At 37.1% G+C, this 23,677-nt stretch overlaps 1 long non-coding RNA gene across 1 annotated transcript in view; it reads right to left on the reverse strand.

Moving 5' to 3' along the window:
• Positions 1 to 263: 263 nt before the first annotated feature.
• LOC135270610 (uncharacterized) overlaps positions 264 to 23,677 on the reverse strand; it is a 372,604-nt gene continuing 349,190 nt past the window's right edge. The window contains exon 5 of the long non-coding RNA XR_010338751.1: positions 264 to 2,050. This is a non-coding gene — a long non-coding RNA (uncharacterized LOC135270610). The remainder of the gene's footprint in view (positions 2,051 to 23,677) is intronic.

Raw genomic sequence — 23,677 nt, forward strand, 5'->3', positions numbered from 1 at the left:
TCATTTCTTTGTGTTAGGAGCATTTCAATTCCAGCCTTTCAGTTATTTTGAAATATACCATAAATTGCTGTTAACTATAGTTAACCTATTGTACCACTGAATACTAGATCTTATTCCTTCTAACTGTATTTTTGTACCCATTAACCATTATAACTTTATGCCCCCCCTGCACTGCCCAAAGAGATATAGAAACTCTCTACTAAACATTCTAACATATTCTTCAGAGATTTAAAGAAGACCTAAGTTTATGAAGATAACATGTAAATGAAGTGGAAGATTTAATATTGTTTGATTGGACCTAATTATGCACTAAATGAAATTTGCATTTTTTGTTGAAATAGATTTTATTCTAAAATTTATATGAAAATACAAGAAATATAGAATTTCCAAAGCTATCTTGAAAAAGAACAAATTCAAATGAATTATATTACTTGATATCAAGACCTGCAGCAAGCCATAACAATCAAGAGGCAGTATTGTATTAGCATAAGGATATAAAAGTTGGTCAATGGGACAAAGTAGAGCTCAGAAATAAATCAATACACGCATAGTCAGTTAATTTCAACGAAAGCTCAAAGGCACTTCAATGGAAAGTCTTTGAACAAACAGTGCTGGAATAAATGGATAATCATGGAAATATAATGAATATTAGCCACAATTCACTATATTCACAAAATTAATGTAGATAAATTATAAACCCAATTATAAAAGCTAAAGCTGTAAAGATTTTGTGAAGAAAAAAACACAGAAGACTATTATGATCTTAGGTTAGGCAAGATTTTATAGAGATGAAACAATAAACACTTCAAAAAAGTAATAGGATTTCACCAAAATAAAAAAAAATTCTCTGCTTATCAAAAGAAAATTAAAAGTTTAGCCACAATGTGGGAAAAAATATTTGCATCTATATTCAATGATTAACTTGACCCAGAATAAGAACAAATGATTCATAAAAAGATACTGTTTTTATTTTATTATTATTTTTTACAACTGAAAGAAAGTTTTGGACATTTCAAAAAAAATGGTGAATTGCACATGAAAATTTGCCTCATATCATTCATTAGTCATCAGAGAAATGTAAACTAAAATAAAAATAAAATATTGCACCACTTCGTTGTAGCAACAACAAATGTTGGTGAGGATGTGGAGTAAGTGGACCTCCCAGATGTTATTCAGGGAAGCAGGTAACAGAACAGCCAATTTGGAAAACAGCTTGATAATTTTCATGAATTTAACCATATACCTCTGTCATGACTCAGAAATTCCATCCCTAAGTATTTACTTACGAGAAATGAAAATGTATCTACAACAAGACTCGAGCATGTTTATAGCAGCTTTACTGATAGCCAAAGGCTTTACTAACAATAGCCAATGTCAAGAGTACAATGGGTACATAAGTTGTGGTATATTCATATAATGGAATACTCCTCAGCTACATCAAAGTAACAAATTACTAATAACATGGAACCATATGAATGGATTTTTTTAAAAAAATGATACTACACAAACTAGCAAGAAACGAATGAGAAAGCACTATATGATGTCCTAAGATGTGAAGGTCTCGTACATGGTGATAGAAATCAGAACCATCATTGTTGCATGTGGTGAGTGGATTGACTGGAAGGGGACATGAGGTAATTTTCTAGGTGATAAAAACATTCTTCATCTTGATAGTAGTGTTGTTTACATAGATGTATATAGTTGCTAAACTCATTGTACACTGAAGATCTATGCATTTAACTTTTTGTAAATTTTGCTTGAAATAAAAAAATCTAAATTCATCCTGGGAAATTTATTAGCTTGTATACTTGGCAATTGATTTACTTGCCTGCACATTGGTGTCTTTATTTCTTTAATGGATTATTACTGGATTTAAAGAGAAATATAAAGTGTCTAGTTATTTCTGGAACATTATAGGTATAGAAGGTATAGCATACTTCCAACTTGCCAAGTATTTGCTATAATCAAATAAGAATCTTGATGACTGTTGCACATTTTCATTTCATTACTTCTTCTTTGCATTTATTTCTGGACATCTTGTAGCTTGAACCTATGAAGCTAATCATTAAAAATTAAGAGTTGATTATGCTATCGCATGCTACTACAATCTTAAACTCTTATTTCTTTCAGCTTTTGTTCTTCATATTGCTTCTTATGCCTAGCTGTATGTTAGAATCAGCTGGCGACATTTTTAAAGTACACCATTGTGTTCTTATGGCAGAGATATTCATCTAATTGATCTGGTGTAAGGAGCAGCCATTAGTATTTTTAAAAAGCTGTGCAGGCATTTGAATCTGGAGTCAGAGTTAAAAACCACTGGACCAGGTGATGTTTAATGATCTTTCCAGTTTAAATGGCAAATCTACAAGCTAAAAATACTCAACTGAAGTGTTTGGTTAAGCTACATTTTAAAACTGTTGTTGTGTTGATGTTGTTGAATTACAAAGTGCTTAAGCAGAGCACAGTGGTTCCAACTAAATGCCAACACTATCCTTTCTATTGCTTCATATCCATCCCTTGTTCTTATTTACTTTATTTTGAAGGCATTAAATTATCATGTTTGTGATTTTTGGTTCTAAATACATTCAATTCAGCAGCACCTATAAGGAAAGAGATCCCCCCCCAACCCTTTTTAACCATTGTGACTTATTGTCATATTCTATGAATGAAAGTTCTGATCTTAGTCATCTGGAAAGACATACAGAACTGTGAAACTAAATTTTGAATACAATCTCTCATCCTGTTTTGTTCAGTTGCAGTAAGTTGGCTACAAAATTGCCCTACACAGCTATTGTATCTACTGCTGTATCAGCAAAGTATAGGGAATCTGATATAAAACCTTCTGAAAATGCAGACAGTTTTTTTTTTTAAAGTCTGGGAGTTACGGAACAGATGAAAGAACAGCTTCACTCTTTTCTTTCCATATATAATAAGATATTAAACTGGAGTCAGGGTGGTGAGGTCACTAACTGCATTACAAATAGCTGGATCAGGTAGGCTAACTCTTATGAGAATAATAACTTAGTAGAATTCATAAAGAGAGAAAAGAAGGGGATACAGGGATTGGTCCTGAAACCTCTTTCAGTTCAAAGGAGCTGGACTAATGCATTGTTTCAGTGATAAATGATTTGCTATTGTCCAGTCTTCCAAATGGCTGATAGTATAATCTATAGCCCCAAAATCTGTATGTATTGGAAATTTTTTGTTCCTTTGTAGGGAAAAATTTGAAAAGTAAATCTCATGACAATTGAAGTAGATGATATCTCACCTTAGCCACTTTGATCCATCCAGACATGTGACATACTTCCCTCCTTAATTTTTATCAAAAATTCTATGGCATTTTATACAAAAACCTAATCCAAGTTACTTCTTAAGACTTAGCAAATAAGTACATGAAATCTTCCACAATAGTGCCTAATAAAGAAGGAAAGTTAACTTAGAAAACATATGACTGAGTTGGTTAAATGCATGATTTTTTAAAGTTCCTTATGACCACCTAACATTAGGCATGTTGCAGAAAGATTTATACACTTGCTTCTTTTTGAATAGTTCTGATATTAATCACTACTTCACAAGCATTGATTTTTATTTTTGAACAAGTTTTAGAACTTTCTACTATCAGTTGTATACTGTTCTCCAAACCCACACACACAAAAATGTCTTATTCTTCTTCAATGTGACAATTTTAAATGTTAGGTAAAACAAAACTGTCTTTAATTTCCTTTTGTTAGAATAAATATTCTCAGGTTCTTCAGTCATCTACCACATGCCATTTTTTTTTCCCCATCATCTTGCTGGTCACCCTTCAAGTTCTAATTCCCCAAAAGACCTCCTGAAGTTCTTTTTTGGAATTTAGGACTCTATTTCAGTGTGTGATTTGACAGCCAAATGTGTGGAGAGAGATTTCTATCTAGTTGTTTCTGGACTAAACTTTTGTTACCCGCTTATACCCTTCTTGAAGCAGAGCAAGGAAAAAATAAATAAATGCCTGTTGTATTTAACACAGTCTTAAATTGTATTAGCATCCCCCCGCCCCCACTTTGGCAGCCTCATTTTTCCTTTTCAGTGAACTCAATCTCCACAGCTGGTTAATTCTCTCACTTGAGTGTATGATTCAAATGAAGCCAGGCTGAGGGCCAAGCCCTTCCATGGACACAGCCCACAGCCCTTTTCCCTGCCAGTCACCTGCCCACAGACCTTTGGTCATGAGAGAGACTGACAAACATTTTGTTCTTCCCATTCCCTAAATGGCAAATTTGAAGCCAGAGAAAAAATAAGCTGGGTATTAGAGCTTGGGGTAATCGTTCCGGATCTTCTCAGAGTGGCTCAGTGACCTTTCTTAAGTTCTCTAGCAGGACTGCTAGAAGATGTTATAAAAATTAAATTGATATAGAGTACTCTTCTTACCTTATCCATTGTTCAGTATGAAGCACCATATTCTTTTTGGAAGGTGCACGCATTATTTTGTTAGTGGTCTGATAGAGCAGCTAAATATATTGAGCTTTGTTCAAGTGGTGAAATTTCAACTGTCCTTTTATTTTCCTCTCTATTGAATTCTGAGTATGGAAAATCACTTTCTTCACTGTCACAATTTTTGAACATTCATTTAAATCCCCACTGTATTATAAGCACATCAAGGAGCTTTATTGTACATTGAATTCTATGATGTTTAGTGATAAATGTGAGGCAGTGTGATGGTTAATGGGAAGTACAAGTGGCACCACTCACCATTACCCCTAGTGACCCAACGGTGGAATTTTTGCTTCCTGTTCCCATGACATTATGTTCTGCTGGCCTAGAGGTCTTAGTTCCAGAGGGAGGAACGCTGCCACCAAGACACAACAATGATTCCATTGAAATGAAAGTTAAGACTGCCACTTGGCCACTTTTAACTCCTCATGCCTCTAAGTCAAAAGGTTAAAAAAGGGGTTATAGTATTGGCTGGGGTAACTAACCCAGACTATCAAAATTGGACTACTACTCCACAGTGGAGGTAAAAGAGAGTATGTCTGGAATATAAAAAAATCCCTTAGGATGTCTCTTATTAATAGTATCACCCTACCCTATGGTTAAGGTCCATAGAAAATAGCCCAATAAAGGCAGGACTACGGATGCCACAGATCCTGTAAGAATAAAAGCTTGGAGCCTAGTGTGGTGGCTCATGTCTGTAATCCCAGCACTTTGGGAGGCTGAAGCGGGCAGATCACCTGAGGTCGGGAGTTTGAGACCAGCCTTGCCAACATGATCAAACCTGGTCTCTACTAAAAATATAGAAGTTAGCTGGGTATGATGGTACACGCCTGTAATCCTAGCTATTTGGGAGGCTGAGACAGGAGAATCACTTGAACCCAGGAGGTGGAGTTTGCAGTGAGCTGACATCACGCCACTGCATTCCAGCCTGGGCAACAGAAAGAGACTCTATCTCAAAAAACAAAAAGAATAAAAGTTTAGTTCACTCTAGCAAATAAAAAACTGGTGAAGTACATGCTAAAGTCAAAGAAAATATAAAATAATAGAACAAGGTAATTTTTTTTTTTTTTTGAGACAGAGTCTCACTTTGTAACCCAGGCTGGAGTGCAGTGGTGCAATCTCAGCTCACTGCAACCTTGCATCCTGGGTTCAAGCAATTCTCCTGCCTCAGCCTCCCAAGTAGCTGGAATTTCAGGTGCCTGCTACCACATCTGGCTAATTTTTGTATTTTTAGTACAGACAGAGTTTCACTACACTGGCCAGGCCGGTCTCAAACTCTTGAACTCAGATGATCTGCCAGCCTCAGCCTTCCAAAGTGCTTGGGATTACAAGCAGGAAAAGGTAATTATTAATAGCAACTATGATCATATGACCAGTTACAGAAATGAAGATTATAATTGTTATATTTGCTCATTTTGTTAAAAATATGTTTGTGCATATATATATACACCTGTATTAAGCAAATATCTTTCTTTCTTATTCCCATGAAATGTAACATAAAATTTATTGACAATGTCAGCACTTAAGTGTTAGTCTTATGTAATAATATTTAAGTATTTGTGCATTTTTGCTTGTATAAAGAATAATTATGTTAGGCAGAATTATGACCTTATTATCATCTTGGAAATTAAGTATAATTTAAAAACATATATGGGTGCCAAGTTGACAAATAGTTGACTTTGTGATGGTTAATATTAGGTGTCAACTTGGCTGTATTGAGGGATGCCTAGATGGCTAGTGAAGTCCTGTTTCTGGGTGTGGCTGTGAGTGTGTTGCCAGAGGAGATTGACATTTGAGTCTGCAGACTAGGAGAGGAAGACCCTCCCTCAATGTGGGTGGGCACCATCCAATCATCTGCCAGCATGGCCAGAACAAAGCAGGGGGAAGAAGAGCATAAGCAGCTTGCTGAGTCTTCTGGCTCTCTCTCTCTCTCCTTTGTAAAAGGAAAATAAATCTTGGAACCTCAAAATCACTAAGCCAAGGGGAAAAGTCAAGCTGGGAACTGCTTAGGGCAAATCTGCCTCCCATTCTATTCCTAAAAAAGATCGCTACTAAGATGAAAAGCTGCATACCTCCCTGACAAGGAATTTCCTTGTGGACAAAGGACAGACAGAACTCAAAGTCATCCCTCTGCTCACTGAGATAAATGCATATCTATCTGATCAGAAATGCGAAAGAATGCAACAGTTTGTCTCTTATCTACTCTATGACCTGGAAGCCCCCTCCCTGCTTCAAGTTGTCCTACCTTTCCGGACTGAACCAATGTGCATCTTAGACTTAATGACTGATGTCTCATGTCTCCCTAAAATGTATAAAACCAAGCTGTGCCCGACCATCTTGGGCATATGTCATGAGGATCTCCTGAGGCTGCATCAGGGGTGTACAGTCCTTAAAAGAAACTTCCTAAATTGACTGAGACCTATCTCAGATATTTGAAGTTCATACCTTGCTGGATGCCTTGCTTCCTCTCCTACTGCCCTTGGACATTAGGCTCCAGGTTCTTTGGCCTTAGGATTCCAAAACTTGAACCAGTGGTCCCCTGGGGGACTCTCAGGCTTTCGGCCTTAGACTGAGGGCTGCACTGTCAGCTTTCCTGATTTCGAGGAGTTTTTGTCTTGAACTAAACCATATTACCAGCTTCTCTCTTTCCTCAGTTTGCAGAGGGCCTATTGTGAGACTTCTTCTCTGTAATCATGGGAGTCAAGTCTCCCTTTTAAATGTCTACACACACACACACACACACACACACACACACACACACACACCTTATTGATTCTGTCCCTCTGGAGAATTCAGGCAGAGAGGAGTTAGAAAAACAAAAACATTTCAGTTGTGAAATTCTAAACTAGAGGATAATGACCTAAACCCTAAGGATGTTGAACCACTCAGGGTTGTGGTAAGATGTTCTCACGTGAGTCCAAAATCCGTTACAATGTTGCCAAGGTAATGAAGTTGTCTTTGATTCCTTCACTTCTCACCTGTGGTATTTGGGCAAGCTCACACATATATTTAGTAGTTGCTCATCCTCTGGAACCCGGGTCAGTGTTGCAAATACTCTCTATGCATGTCTTCATTCACCTTCTTACCTGTGGCTCACTTCAGCCATTGAGTATAGCAGTCCTTCTTGTGAAACCCAAACATAGCCCAAAGTACTTTTCCACAGAGGACCACAGAAAGTCACTACTAGTCTGTGGCTAGCATAAGAATAAAATCTCATTTTAGCATAATATTTAGAGCTAGACCATCTGGATTCAAAATCCACTTCCTCAAATAAGATTTAATTTCTCAGTGTCTCAGTTTCCTCATATGTAGGATGAAAATAATAATAATACCTACTTCATAGAGTTCTCAGGATTAAATGAGAGAATGTAAAAATCTTAGAACAGTGTCTATACATAATTAGTTCTTACTATATGGTAGTTTGCAAGTCAATCTAATTGCCCTTTTCTTTATGTAGTACTACCTTCAGCTCTGTAATTAAAAGCTTCTTTAATATTAAAGCTGGATATAAGTCTTAGCAGTGATATACTTCATAGTAAGAGCTGTTCAAGTGTGTGGCTGTATGGCTGCGTCCAGGTTGATTCCTGTGTGCATTTGGGGAAATGAATCTAGAAGGACTGCAATATATGTTTTTATATCTTGCTCTTTCATTTAGCATTTGAATAGGGTCATTTGGTAAACATGAACACTGAAATATCCTTTCCAAAATGGGAACCAATCTGGATAATGATAATACTTAGCCATTAACCTGAAGTTCTTCCATTTGTAATTCTATTTACAGAATTTCAGAAAAAAACTACCAATAGCTTTAGGAAGCAGGAGTTGGTCATGCTCTTTCTGTTGGCATTTGGTCACGTCTTTCTGATTCATTATTTCTTGGTGACACAGTCTTTGTCCCTGTGCCTGTCTTTAAAGTATTTGTGGGCTCTTGTTTTAGACAGCTTTGCTGAGATGCCATTATTACTCTTGTTTATATCAGAAAATATGCAGAGGTGAAAGAGTGTGAGTGTGTTGCATGATTTATGGGTGCATATTTATGTGTAGGTGTGGATACATGAGTTGTATATATTGAATTAAGGAAAATGAGCTTATTGTGTATATATGCGATGTATGGGTGAAGGAAATGTATAGCTATGTGTCTCTGTGTATATAAGTTTGCACGTGTGCACCCGTGACAGTATAAAGAACCTCTCTTCAAGTTGATATTTTTTTTAAAACTTGGCCTGTTCAAGGTTATCCTGTGGTTTCTTTTTCCCTTTGCCACCTCCTCTTTCTACTCCTTCTCAATCAGTTTTCTTTTCTCATCTCCACAAGTTCACTCTCTCATATTGTGCTAAGACTCAACAGTTTACACCTTACCATCTTTCTCCTAGAGCTAAAGCCCATGTATTTACCCACCGAAGCTTCACAGAATGACTCCACCTAGTTTCTCAGTGGTTCCATATAAGATAGCTCATGTTCACCCAAAACATGTATCACTTCTGGCTTTCTTGGGTCAAATATGCCTGAAACCTTGACTTTCAACTCTTCTCTGCTGCTCCTTTGCAGAGCATTTGTTGTCTCCCAGCTCCAGCTAAATAGGGCAGATACAATTATTCCCCTTTTAACGGTAAGGATTTAGAGGGCTATGAAAAGGTCAGAATTAGACTGTGGGGTTCTTCTATAGAAGGTTGGTAGGGAAGAACTCTGCAGATCAGACATGTGGAAGGGGCTTATCAATAAAATACTCCTAAAATATCCTTTTACATTCTAGCCTTTTTCTAACCCCCAATATTGTTGAATTATTATCCAGTACAGGCCTTAGTAGTGATCTGTCATTTGATTGACTGTTATTACAGGGCATGAGTGAGATGTGTATCCCTTTTTTTAATTTTTAATTTTTTGTGGTACATGATAGGTGTATATATTTGTGAGACATTTTGATACAGGCATACAGTGTGTAATAATTGCATCAGGGTATTTGGGGTATTCATCCCCTAAAGCATTTATCCTTTGTGTTATAAACATTCCAATTATGCTCTTTTAGTTATTTTAAAATATACAATTATTATTAACTATAGCCATCCTGTTGTGCCATTAAATACTAGATCTTATTCATTCTATCTTTTGCACCCATTAAACATCCCCACTTCCTCTCCCTCACTCCCACTACCCTTCGTAGGATCATAACAATCATTCTACTCTCTGTCTTCATGAGTTCACTTGTTTTAATTTTTAGTTCACACAAACAAATGAGAACATGTGAAGTTTTTCTTTCTGTGTCTGGCTTATTTCAATCAACACAATGACCTTCAGTTCCACCCATGTCATTATAAATGACAGAATCTCATTCTTTCTTATGGCTGAATAATACTCTGTTGTGTATATGTACCACATTTTCTATATCCCCTTGTCTGTTGATGAATGCTTAGATTGTTTCCAAATCTTACCTATTGTGCACAGTGCTGCATAGCATGGGAAAGCAGATATCTTTTCAATATACTAATTTCCTTTCCTTTGAATATATATACCCAGCAGGGGGATTACTGGACCACAGGGTAGCTGTATTTTTAGTTTTTTGAGGAACCTCCAAACTGTTCTTCATAGTGGTTGTACTAATTTACAATCCTCCTAACAGTGTACTGGCTTCTCTCTTTTCCACATCCTCACCAGCATTTGTTATTGCCTGTCTTTTGGATAAAAGCCATTTTAACTGGGGTATGGTGACATTTCACTGTACTTTTGATTCACATTTCTCTGATGATATCAATGGTGTTCGGCACCTTTTCTTATACCTGTTGGCCATTTGTGTCTCTTCATTTGAGAAATGCCTATTCAGTTTTTTTGCACATTTTAAAATCAGATTATTAGATTTTTTTTCTATATAATTGTCTGAGCTCCTTATATATTCTGATGATTAATCACTTTTCAGATTAGATATCTTTTCCTTTTGGAGTGGCATTGGTAGTGAATTAAGTTCCAGATAAAGGAGTCATCTTTGCTTCATGTTTAGTACCCACGTTGAAAACCTGCCCTGGTGAAATTAATGGTAATATTAATAATCGTGGCAGGTCATGAACAAAATCTATCAGTGTCACTAAATATTCTTGCATCCTGCAGACCTTATGTTCTGTTTACAGTTCTGGTAATTAAGTATCTCAGAGCTTAGAGAAATAACTGAGTTTAATAATAACAATTATAAATATGAAATTTTAAAAGGTAGCATTTACATAATGCAAATAGGTAATTAACTACAAACCTAGAGTGGGAGAGAGTTCTTGCCTGTTGATGAACTCTAAGCCCACCACATTCACATTAGGTAAGCTTTGCCTTTTTTCTTGCAATCACGTTGACCTTCCAGGTATCCATGGAAAGAAGACTACAATTTGGGGATTTCGAGAATGTGAGCCTAAATATGATAACTCTACATCTGACTCACAGAGTGACTTAAGTATACAGCTAGTGCCTGATATATGCAATGCCCTTTGAATTTCACATTTTTTTTTCTTGTACATGATCTTCTTTAAGACTTATAACCACACAAGGGAAGGGAGGTCAGATTTTACTTTTGAGGAAATAAAGTTACACAAGCAAATGAATATCGTTGGAAACATCTCAGCTCACAAACAGTCCCCTTGCAATGAAAACTAATCCACCAACTATTGGGCCACAAGAGTGGACCTCAGGCATGATGTCTAAAATTCATATATACTCAGTGCATACTTTTTGGTGGGGGGCCATTAGCTAGGCCCATCATACCTTCATCTAGGAATTAGACATGGAAATGAGAAACAAAAATCAATCATTCTTTCTGGCTGGACCTATATTGGGTTATCTTGTCTTCCACCAGGCAGACTGGGAGGTAAAGAAGAAAAGCTGATTGGCAGAGAGAGAAGAAAGAGAAGCAATAGTGAAAGAAGAATGGGCCCCTTGTAGTAGCTTTCTAGATCCCCTATCTAGTCCCTTTGGGACTCTGTTAGTAACTCTAGAGTGTTTTAATGTTAATAGAGTCTCGATTAAGACAAACATTTTGCCTAAGTCAAAAGAATGATTAGCACAGAGTGAGAGAGAACTCAGATTTTCTAACCACTAATCTATAGTTCTTTCTTTAACACTGCAGCTGCCTCTTATATGCCCCAGGCCTTATTCCTCTATTCAGGACTCATCCTCCCTGTCCTGAAGTTGGAGCCACTTTAGGGTTCTCAGATCTTAGAGTTTAGCTTCTAGCATGTACAGATGTACTCTATCAGGATGCTCCTTGATTCATTAAAATGCTATAAGAAGGAAACACAGCCAGCTGCCATTCTCTTTGCTTATCATCTTTTCTGGTGTCAGTTGCACCTCATTGCATTTGGCAACACTCCTGATGTGAGTGACATTAGCCAGAGCACAAATCAGGTAGCATCTGCTGAGGAGCAGAAAAAAAAATCACAAACACATTTATAAAAGGGAAAAAAAATCAGGATGACATTCAACTTGTCTTTTTGATAGTCTCTGTTTCTACATTTGTATTTAGAATACACAGCTCCATTTTGTGGTGTTCTAATTTACCTGTTTTTGAAGCCTGTTCCTAACCTTTGTCTCAGAGGAGACTCATGACCTTGAATAAATATAGTAGAACAGGAGTCATAACTAGGGCAACCATGTGGGCCAACGTGCCCAAGATGATCCTAGTTTATAGTATTGTCCTAGCATAATTTTTAGCAGGCCCTTTTCCCCTTTCAAATATGTCCTGATGTGGATGATAAATAATTTGATCACCTTGGTAACAGGCTCCATTTGATAAACCATCCACTAGTGATACTTAGCATCTACTGTGCATGACCAAAGGTGGGGTGTGTGTGTGTGAGTAATCATGTCACCAACATCTCTTCCTTTAATGAGCTTCCAATTTGGGGTTACAATAATAGAAAAATAGAACTGTAACTCCAGGAGTCATTTCAACAGTGGGACCCAGAGAATATAAGCTAACTGGTTATCAGTTTCCTATTTTTGAAATGTATGCATGCCAAGGCAGGGTATGCATGGGTCTAGGACAGAGTGCCTGGAGACAGACAAGTTGGGTTCTTAACACTTCCATTTCCTAGTGCTGTGACTATGAGAAGGTTAACTGGTTTTCTCGAGCTGCTAATTTCACAAGTATACATACATATGGATGATAACAGTGTATCTTCCTTCTTGTTGGAGTGCTATGAGGATTAAGTACTATGATGTTTGGTTGGTAATTAACATAGTGCCTTGTGGAAACTAAGAGTTCAATAAATGAGACCTACAGTAGGATCCATAGCAACAAGTCTTTCTTGGATTAAAACTCCTTAGAATCAGCCTTTCTATCTTTCAAACTCTGTGACATATTAGGTAAGGCTAATCATAGAAATCCCATGGTTGGAAGGGCCTGTGCTATTTTGCATCTCAAACTCCCTACCACTCAGTGGTGGATGGTTAGTAGGTAAACAACATTCCTCAGAATCATTCATCACATTTCTTCTCGACATTTTCAAATAGAGTTGTGACAGCAAGGCAAACTGTGTGCTGTGGGCTAAAAAGAACAGATGGTGTCAGAAGAATCTAGCATGTGATAGAAAAACATGGTATGTTTCCATCCAGCATAGGGAGGGGCAGGAACAGTGTGTACTGAATAACTCCTCCTTCCAGGTGGTGGGGTGGGAAGAGAACAAGACTTGGTGGGGTACCAACAGCAAACTCCTTTGTGGACAAGGTCTATCTAGACTGTAACTTCTCTGGGATTTCTTCCCGGAGTCTAGAAAGATGCTAAATTTTGTTAAATGCCATTTGAATACGTTTCTTGGAAGTATACAAGAAACGCTTTCCATGACTTGATTGAACAAAGGCCAAAAAACATAGACTCATTAAAAAAAAATCATAAAGCCAAATATTTGTTCAAATTACTATTACCTATTATCATCATAGAAATTAATGGCTAACATTTATTGAGCTACATGCCAGATCTGAGCTAAAAGCTTTGTAAATGTTATCTTACTACGTGTCTACAACTGCACTGTGACATAAGTGCTAGGATTATCCCAATTTCACCTTTAGAGAAACTGGTGGGTGAAAGAGCCTAGGGGTAGCCTAGCCATTAGGAAGGGAGGCCGTTAACCTAGGTCAGTTGGACTCATACATACAATGATTTGTGCACTTGACCCTTATGCCATGGTTAACTTGTCAGAAAAATAATCTATTGCAGAACTTGGTATGCAAAATGTCTTTGGTTATCACTGTGTTTCAGGATGAAGTAATATTAAATAAGAGGAAGAAAAATTAAAATATCGAAGGCTAGAGGACATTTCTGGTTTGGTTGAAACTGCCTCCTGTTCCCCATATGAATTACAGGGCATCTGGCCTTCCAGTTGGGTGCTTAGTCTTATTTCACAAGGAAGATCAATTTATTTTTCTTCAGGAAGACATTATGAGATTTTAGTGGTATTAAATGCCAGAAAGGTCTTCCTGCTTTTGAATCTAAGATGATCTAAGTAGAACACAGGAAGTAGGAATTGGAACACAGATCTTTTTGCTATATTTGGTAACATACCAGTTTTGTATTTGCTTTCTCTTTAGTTTTATTTTTTAATTATATAAATACTTATGATACAACTCTTATAGTCCAGGTTCTGTACAAACTTATAAGTGACACAAAAGTGAGAAAAATAGACACATTGCCTATCCTCACTAAACATATTATCTTGCTTTTTTTCTAATAAAACAAAAAAGATTATGAAATTTTGCCACATTCAATAGTTGAATGTTTAATTGTATTTTACTAATCATGTCTATTTAAAATTTAATTGCTTGAATATCCCTCTAAATACGTTCATATGTTATTTTAGAATAAAGCAGAGAAATCAGTAATGCAGCATTTAGTAGCTGATTGCCTTGATTCAGAAAGATAAGAGGGTCACAGCTTTACTGAGTGACCTAGAATAAGGTGTTACATTTCTCCAAGCTTATTTACTAATTTAGAAAATGACCCTCTGGCCTTCCTTCTCTACAGGCAAATTACAAATATATAGTCTTTTCCCATGTGAAAATGTATCTGTTCCAGAGTTGAAAAGCACCTGGAGTCGGATGTCTGTGAAAATCTGGATTTAGAGGAATAAGCTATGTCTCATTTTCCCTGTCTACCTTTAGGTGATTCACCTCATTTTCTATTAAGTGAGAATGTCATTCCATTTTCTACTGACCTTGATGATGGCCTAATGTTAAGATCTAATGAGATGGGTGTGAAGATTCTCTATGAATTTGAGGGTTTCTAGTTGAACAAAGCTTAAATTTGAGCTTCCTAGGTGAGAGATATGAAATTATTTCAGACTGTGTGGTTGTACACCTGGCAATATTACAGGATTTCTTTGTGGATTGTAGGGGTCAACAAGATGATGATGCAAGTTATTTTCTGAGTTCAGATTCCACAGTAACAAAAATACTTACTCTAATGTAATTTCTCATGACTGAGCAAGTAGAAATACATATACAGATATCTATCAATGCAGCTAATAATTCATGCAATAAAATGAGTTTGGCCTCAAACTTCTGTCCCTCCTATTTCAGGAGACGTGTCCATAGCTCCTGGTACAAAGTCCCCAAACTTGCTTCCAGATTACCACAGGGAGTTGCTCCCTTGTCAACAATGAGCATTAGTACAGCAGTTGGACAGGAAGGAAAAGCCTTGGTCTATTAGGAAGCCTGCAGAGCTTGGTTGCTAGGCAACCCAGTCTGGAGGCAGCAACCAGTGTGCACCAGGAGGAAATCTAGGGAGGTGGGTCTAGAAAACAGAGAAAAACAATTCTTTTCTCAGAATCAGCTGAGGCAGGAAAAAAAAGTCAATTGTACTGCCTGCCATTCATGTAAAGAAGTGGTCTATATGTTTATTTATGCAGTGCATTTTAGTATCAAAGTGTTAGGTGCCAATACTCTCACAGGTAATGATATATTATCATCTGGAAAACTATGTGACCTTGAATAGGTGACTTGCTCCAGCCTTGGTTTCTCTGGCGTTAGTAAAAAGCCAAAGAGCCAGGTAGCAGCAGCTTCTCCTCATGCCTACCACTGCCACCATTGCCCCTGTGCATAACCCTTAAATCAGAGAAACACTGAACCTGATCTTTTACATATCATATGTGCATGAAAGGATGGAGAAAAAAGAATATATTACTAAAAACACTACAGCAAGTGGTCTCTGATGTTCCTTAAGCCCAATGTTCTAAATAAAGACTATTTGCCTCTCCTAAACACAACTAAATAGTTATGCAAGGAAGAATATGCCAAAATACAGATATGAAGGAAGTTATTGTTTCTATGGCCAAGCTTCTGCTAGCTCCTCTATCCCAAAATATATTTTCAGTAGATTTGAAAGACACCGATTAGATACTTTTGGAGCGGGGAGAAAAGACAAGGACTACTTCTGAGCTAATAAGGAGGGTTAACATATCAAATATCCAGTCATCCTCAGCTTAAGCCTGACTGAATTTTAGTGGAAAGGAATGAGGCACATCCTAATGAAGTTAGCTACAAAAAGACATTCAGACTTGAATACTGGACTCAGTACATGCAGGCCAGTGAGGACTAAGACATCATAGGGAGAAAGCAATAGATTGTAAGCTTGGCAAATACAGATTTAAAGCAGAACTTCTTTGCTCATTTTAGTTGTTAACCTTGGACATGTTTCTTTGCATAGTTGACTATCAGTGCATGGGAACCAATTAGCTTGGGGCCTGACATATTTATAAACAATGAATAGAGGGTAGTGAGCTAGTCAGTGTAGGGACTTGGGTCAGTATCCCAGCATAAAACTGACTGGCATGATTAAAAAAGAAAAAAAAGAAGGGCAAGGGAAGGAAGTGAACATAGGAAAGTCTAGTAATAGGTGTTGGGAGTCCAGATTTCTGTGGGAGTCTATGTCATCACCAAGCAATCAATCAAAATGGGATCTGGATCAATAGTTAGAGTCAGTGATCCCAGCTCAGGGGATGCACAAAAAGAGCAAGCGTCTATGAAAGGCCACATTCCCAAGTACCATAGACTACTCTAGATCTCTGCTGAGGCAGGAAGATCGCTTGAGCCGAGTAGCTTGAGGCACCATTGCACTCCAGCTTCAGAAATGGAGCAAGACCCTATCTTCCCCCCAAAAAATAAATAAAAAGAGAACCAATATAATTTATTTTTGTTAACTCTTCAATATTTTGATGTACTGAATATACAACAATTTAAAAGATCTTTACAATAACATCAAGTCAAAATAACTAATAGAATCAAAGTAAAGGAATCTTTGTTATTGCGGTTTCTTCCAGTTGCTGGTATGTTTTCAGTAAGCAAGTTGAAAAATCATTTTTACTGTATTGTATTAAGTTGTATATTTCGAAAAGGAAAATGTTACTTGGGATTTTTCTTTGTTATGATAAAAGACAGCATCTGTATTTCCAAACATAAAACAGTATTTTAACATCTTCCCTGATGTAAGATTTCTCAAAGTAGAATAATCACTTTTTTAAATGCATCTTTGAAATAAAGGGGAAAAATGCAGGCAAAACATCAGCTCCAAATTCAGAACACTTCATGTCTGAAATTTATAATTTGCAGGTATCAACTTTCTTTGAGTGCTTTCAGTGACTTTTGTATTCTTGGATCTGAGATTTTAACTCTGAGTATTTTGCTTTCCAGTAGACCACATTTGCATATTGTTTTCTATTGAATAGGCCTTGCTCTAAACAATGTGTGTTATTTTCCTTTCTGAGCTCCCCTTTCCTCACCAATAACAAGAAAAACTGGGCTAGATGATCTTTGAATCTGCTTCAGCTCCAGTATTTTATACATTTTTCTAACAGTAGGAACACTATGCTCTCATGTTGGTTAAAAAAAACACATATGTGTACATACACGGATATAGATTGCCATTATGTACCTATGCAATAGCTCTGCATGATCTGCATGTGTACCCCAGAATCTAAAGTACAATGATATATATGAGAATAAAAATAATGAAAGATGTACAATAAAAAAAAGATCTACAAAGATGTCTATGAAAGTGTCCTCTTAGTAGTGATTCCTAAGTATAAGATTATGATGTTTGTATTTGCTTTAAAAATAATCAATGTTAAGGCGGCAAGAGTGAAAGCTTGAAGAACAGATAGGAAGCTGTTGCGGGTGAGATAATAATCATTTTCACAGATTAATTGCATTGAAGTTGCTGAGAAGTAGATATATTGGGGATATATTTTGGAGGTAGGGGGTTAAGACTTACTGATGAATTAGGGATTCCAGGAGAGGTAAAAATTAGAATGACTCCTAGGTTTGTGGCTTGAGAAACAGATGGAAGTGCTGAAATTTTCTGAAATGAGGAAGACCAAGCAAGTCTGGCATGGATACCTTTCTCAGAGAAAGGTTCAGAGGTGCATGGACACTCTGTGGATGGATGACTTGTGAGGAGATATCCCATTTGAAGTTCTTAATCATCTCAGACGAGGTCTAGAGTTCTATTCAGATCAAACCTTGCCAATCAGTTTCTTAAAAATATGGCTAAGCGAGGCTGAATGAATGAAGACATGTCTTGAAGAGTTCTCCTGGGATGCTAGGTAGAATGTACATAAGATAGCATGGGATGCCCCTTCACTTATGTCTCTGCATTTTAGGGAGTCAGTACTCACACTTGAGATGGGCCAGAGCAAAGGAATCCAAATACTTACCACAGATGAAAATAGAACCACTGAAGAACAGAAAGAACAGTAAAGGTTACTATGCCTAGAGAGTGAAGTCACACATTTTGGAGAGAGATTTATCAACATAAGTCATCACATTTTTTTTTAGCCAGCTCTCAGTTACATGAAATCTCAAATGAACACAAACTTGTATGCGATAATGGTTTTATTGTGATAATTTCCCAACTTTGTAAAACTACCTGGAAGACTTCCTCTCTCTGCTAAAATTAAGCAATAAAAGTTTTATTACAGGTGAGAAGAATTTTCTGAATTGTAAGTTAAGAGTAGAATAGAGGACTTTACCCACAGAAGTAAAGGTTTCTGCCCTTTGAGACTATTTCCTAATTTATGACTTCATGTCCAAGTCTGTTAGGCAAAAATAACCAGACACTTGAAAGGCAACTCCATCTAGTGTATTTTTTAAAACCTGGCCCATAACCAATCTACCCAGATGCTTCCCAGCTGAATCAATCCAGATGGTTCTTTGAAACAGCCAAACTGAGCATTTCAGATGTGCCACAAATTTGGATATTGGAGATCTCAGACTCGTCACTAAATAGGAAATCTGAGATGCCAATTACAGAAGCTGTAGGGCCACAGGAATTAAGAGGGTAGGGGTAAAAATGTCAAGTGGTGAGCAGGTGTAGTTTTTAATGGAGAAACAATTCCCCAGCCTTCAATTGAGTTCAGGTATTCAACACGGTTTCTTCATTAATATTGTTCCAATTTTTATAAAAATACTGAAATTTTATACTGTCTGAAGAAAAGTCTCAGAATACATGCTTTCACTGTTCTTATTTAAGAAGTAACTTCTCAGTGGAAAGATGATAATGTATAGAACACTTGGTTGTCTTAACAGCCTGTACAAAATAGTTGGGCATATAGTCAAAAATTTGCTTTCTTTAGCATAGCTAGACCAGTAAGGCTAAATGATAACTGTTCTAAACATTTGTTCTCAAAAAAGTCCCACATAAAGTAATTTTCTCAACTATAAAATATAGAAAATACTTATCCACATCAGATAGACCCTATTTCATTGCATAGTTATGTAATGCATGCTTGCAGACAGCTGTCTAACTAGAACTCTTAAGACAGGCATGTCCTTCCCTTTCAGATCATCAATACATATATCCTATTGATAATGAAGTCTTAGTGTCTTTAAAAAATACCCCAATAAGTGAGTTTAAACATTGGAAGTCTAAGAAAGGGGGCCATTGAAATATATGAGCAGAAGGCTGATAAATTTCATAGAAATCAGATTAAGCACTGGACTCAAGTTCTAGCTGGTTTTCATGGTGTGGGAAGGACCAAACAGGTTGTAAATAATCCACAGGTGCCTTCAGATGCCAAGTGAAGATGCTCAATAATGGGCCATAGGCACTCTGCTTGATCTCTTCTCTTGGTAGAAGTTCTACTTCCATAGAGGGAAGAACAATGCTAGAGACAAAACAACTCAGGTCCCAAAAACTCCCCTGAGAAAATTATACAGAACTGGGTTCATATACTGACTCTATCAATTATTAGCTCAGGACTATGGATAGGGCTTTTCACTTCTCTATGTTTCCATTTTCTCATCTGTAAAAGGGTTGATTATGGAGATTAAATAAGATGCTTATAAAGTACACAGTGTTTCATATCAAATAAGTCTCATTAATGTTAGCTGTTTTTTTTTTATTATAGTTGAAATAAAGAGCATAGATAAACCAAAAAGTAAATCATATGGTGGCTCACACCTGTGATCTCAGCACTTTGGGATTCCAAGGCAAGTAGATTGTTTGAGCCCAGGAGTTTGAGATCAGCTTGGGCAGCATGGCAAAACCTGTCTCTAAAAAATTAGCTTGGCATGGTGGTGCACACTTATAGTCCCAGCTACTCATGAGGCTAAGGTTGGAGGATTGCTTGAGCCCAGGAGGTAGAGGTTACAGTGAGTCAAGATCATGCCACTGCACTTCAGCCTGGGCAACAGAATGAGACCCTGTCTCAAAAAAAAATTAAGAAAAGGAATCCAAACAAATATTATCGATTTTTCAATTGCATAACAACAGTATTTCTGAGAATGCTATAGTTCCTTCAGGTACTGTAGGGAATAGAATCGCATGGAAAAGCCACTTAGTACTAGAAAGCATATAGCTGTCTCAACACTTACATTCTGTAATTTTTTTAGTAGCTATTAATATTATTTTATCACTGGGCCAAATTTGTTGACAAACAATTGTCTTAAAGTTTCAAGGGGCCTACAGAGATAAGATGATTAAATCCCACTGTGGATTCACTCTTAGCTCCCTAATTTGCAAATTTAATAACTTTTGGTTGAAGACTACCAGCTTCAGGTTGGTAGTGCAAAGATGGCACAACTATAAACAGCTTTTGCCATGGGACACAGTTCAATCCTGTCAACCAGAGCTGTTTTTGTTTAACCCATAACTACCTCAATTCTAAATTCTGTATTTTCTTTTGCATGTCTGGAATCTCTCTTGCATGGAATTGAACATATGTAACAAGTTTTCTCAATTTCTTAACTCTATTGCTTGAAATGGTCTTTCATTCATAGGTCAACTAAGTTTTTAATAAACCACACATACTGAAAACAATAGGAAAACTCTTACAGGGCAATGTTTGTAGCATGCTACGGTTCTAATAGCACATACACTTACATAATGCCCCATTTACTAATGGGGATCTGAGGTCCAGAAAAGGCCACGTTACATAGGTGCAGGGGAAGAACGTTATTATTCAGGCCCTTGTGTTCTGACTCTATGTTTGGTGCTTTTTCTATTTCACCATTTTGCCCAATAGAGACAATGATAACTTGATGGGGAGAATCAGGGAAAACTACTGAGCAGAAACAAGTCTCAAAGGCAGTGATAAACAAGGAATGGGCCGGGAGTGGTAATGAGGGCATTTTCAACTAGGTCAAACCACACATATCCTGGTTAATGGATAAAAACTCAGGCCTTGTATCTTGGGGAGGAAAAGCCTGTCTGTCGTTTGACTTTCATCCTTCTGTCGGTAGTGTTATTTTCTAGCACAGAATGCTTTTCTGCATGGTGGGTGGCCTGGCCACAGTGCCTAATTTAATCTTCCTCTGAATATATTTCCTCAAATACAGTATTTTTGTTGACAGTTATTAAATGCCTGATTGACTACAGACACCAAAACAATTGATGAGCACACATTACATGCCGCAGATTCATTTAGCAATCAAAGATAACTGCAGGATAAATAACGACCAGAGTAGATTTATTTTCAGGATGATTGGCCAGTTGCTATGTGAATTGCAGTTCCTGCAATTGTCCTCTTCATCAGCTTGCCAGAACACTCCAGAGGCACTCATTTGAGGCCTTTCAGAGACTGACTTTTAAATTCTTATTGCTGCTTAACCAACAGTTCTTTCAGATGCCAAAATGAATTTTCCTCTCACATAATTCCTCCACTATACATTTAGGTTTATTCTTAATCTAAGCTGGCATGGCATCTATTTCTTGAGAATTCCTAAAAAGGGGGATTTCTGAATCCTCTCCCCTCTTCTTTCCCAATCTCTAGGGCAACCAGACAAGTTTGCATGCAACCACACTCTTTTCTCTGCTACTCTCGGTCTTCTAAGCTGAAGTGTGGCTGGGAGTTTCACATTCCCAAGCCTCCACCTCCTTACTCCTTGTGTAGGCCTTCTGCTGGTCAGTATTTTATGGAAGATTGAGTCATACTGGTGACCCAAGTGAATTTAATCTTATACCATCTTAATCCTAAAGGATGTTCCATATCTAGTAGAGGAGAAACAAATGCCTGCAATGGCATGAAATGTAGAAAAAAATATATAGTGAGTCTGGGACTGGTGAAGCCAGTGGTGAACAGGGGAGGACATGCCCTGCCAAATGGCATTCTCATTGTTCATCATTTATCAAGACTTTTCTTTTTGGAAGGACCACTCTTTCAAGCCAAATTTAAAACATCCGTGGGCCAGATTGGATCTGGGTCTCCCATTTGTAACTTCTTATTTACCTCTTTGCAATTTTCAAAGCAGTCACATAGTTTGTTCATTTGATCCCCAGGGCACCTTAAAAAGAGATGGTAATAATTAGATTGTATGCAAATGAGAGAACTCAGCTCAGAGACTTAAAGGAGACCAGAGAAGAGTTAGGGCTCAAACCCAAGTCTTTTCTCTGTAACTCCAGAGCTCACTTCATTACAACATGCTATTTTTCTTCCTCTTTACTCCAGCTTTTCTATCTAGGTAATCAAGGCCCCATTTATCTCCTATTCTTTCAGGGATACTATAGTGATTCCAAGTCTGGGGTTCCAACAATTTCCCTTTTTCCCTCAAGATGTTGTGTTCCTGCTATGACATTTTAGAATGCCTGTTAATGTGTTTGCCTATCAGGGAGTAACTCTAGGTGAGTAATCAGATATGCCAAGAGTTTTAGGCATTACAATAATGGATTGTGTCAACTGTGTCCACTAGAGAAATAACAGGAGTTGGTGTTTTTTTCAGGAACAAAAATTAATAGCATACTTAATGTCATTTGATAACTATCTAAAAAGGAAGTTTAATTTCCCTTTCACTGAGAAACTGGAAATGATAAGTGCAGAGGACAAACTTTGTGGGCTAGATTCTGGTTCAAACTATAGGACCACCACTCTCAAGCAATGTGACTTTGGCAGCAAGTGCTTTCAACTGCTTACACCACAGTTTCCTCATCCATAAAATGGATATAATAGTAGCTAACTTAATGTTCTAAGAACAAAATGAGATAATGCATGTAAAGCATTTGATGCAAGTACAGTAAGATCTTTGGTAGATTTAATAACATAACCCAGGCAGAATGTGAAAGAGATATTTCAAGACCGGGTCCATTAGATCACAAAGAATGCCATCTTTCTTTTTTTCCATTGTATTCTCTCAAGCCAAGCTCTGAGTCAATTAGAGACAGAAGCACTCTCCTGCCCACCGTGGTCTACAAATAGCCCCCATGCAACTCATTGTTTGCTCTCAAACCCTGATAATATAAATTTGACCTAAGAAGGTATGAATATACAATTGTGGAAAAAGAAGCAGATTACATTTGTCACATGACATTTATCTCTGAACTGTGGAGTCTCAAAGGCTAGAAAACTACAGCCAATTTTCTAATTGATATGATGCTTTTTTTAAAAAAAAAAAGTAAATCATAGTCTCTCTTTACTTAATCCTTAAGCATGTTCAAACTTGTGAAAAGCAAAATATTCCTCCTAGTATGGAATGAGAAAGCAGTCTGTGCATACAGATCTTCCAACATTCAAAAGGAAAGGAAGGGTGTGACTGAATTGCACAATTATAAAGAACATTAAAGAAAATGTAAGGCAGTACTGTGAGGAGAACAGCTGAGAAGGGAAAGGGTGGGAGGAGTATTGATAGAAGTGAAGTCAATTTTCAACAGAATAATAATAACAAATAAGTTGGTGTAATAAGAGTAAGAAATCATCCAGATAATGGCATGTTGGTATGTGACCTCTTCTGGTAAAGGAATATATTAAATCAATCA

The sequence above is a fragment of the Aotus nancymaae genome, unplaced genomic scaffold (genome assembly GCF_030222135.1).
Source record: "Aotus nancymaae isolate 86718 unplaced genomic scaffold, 86718_ANA_hifiasm-v0.15.2.pri h1tg000064l_1, whole genome shotgun sequence".
NCBI lineage: Eukaryota > Metazoa > Chordata > Mammalia > Primates > Aotidae > Aotus > Aotus nancymaae.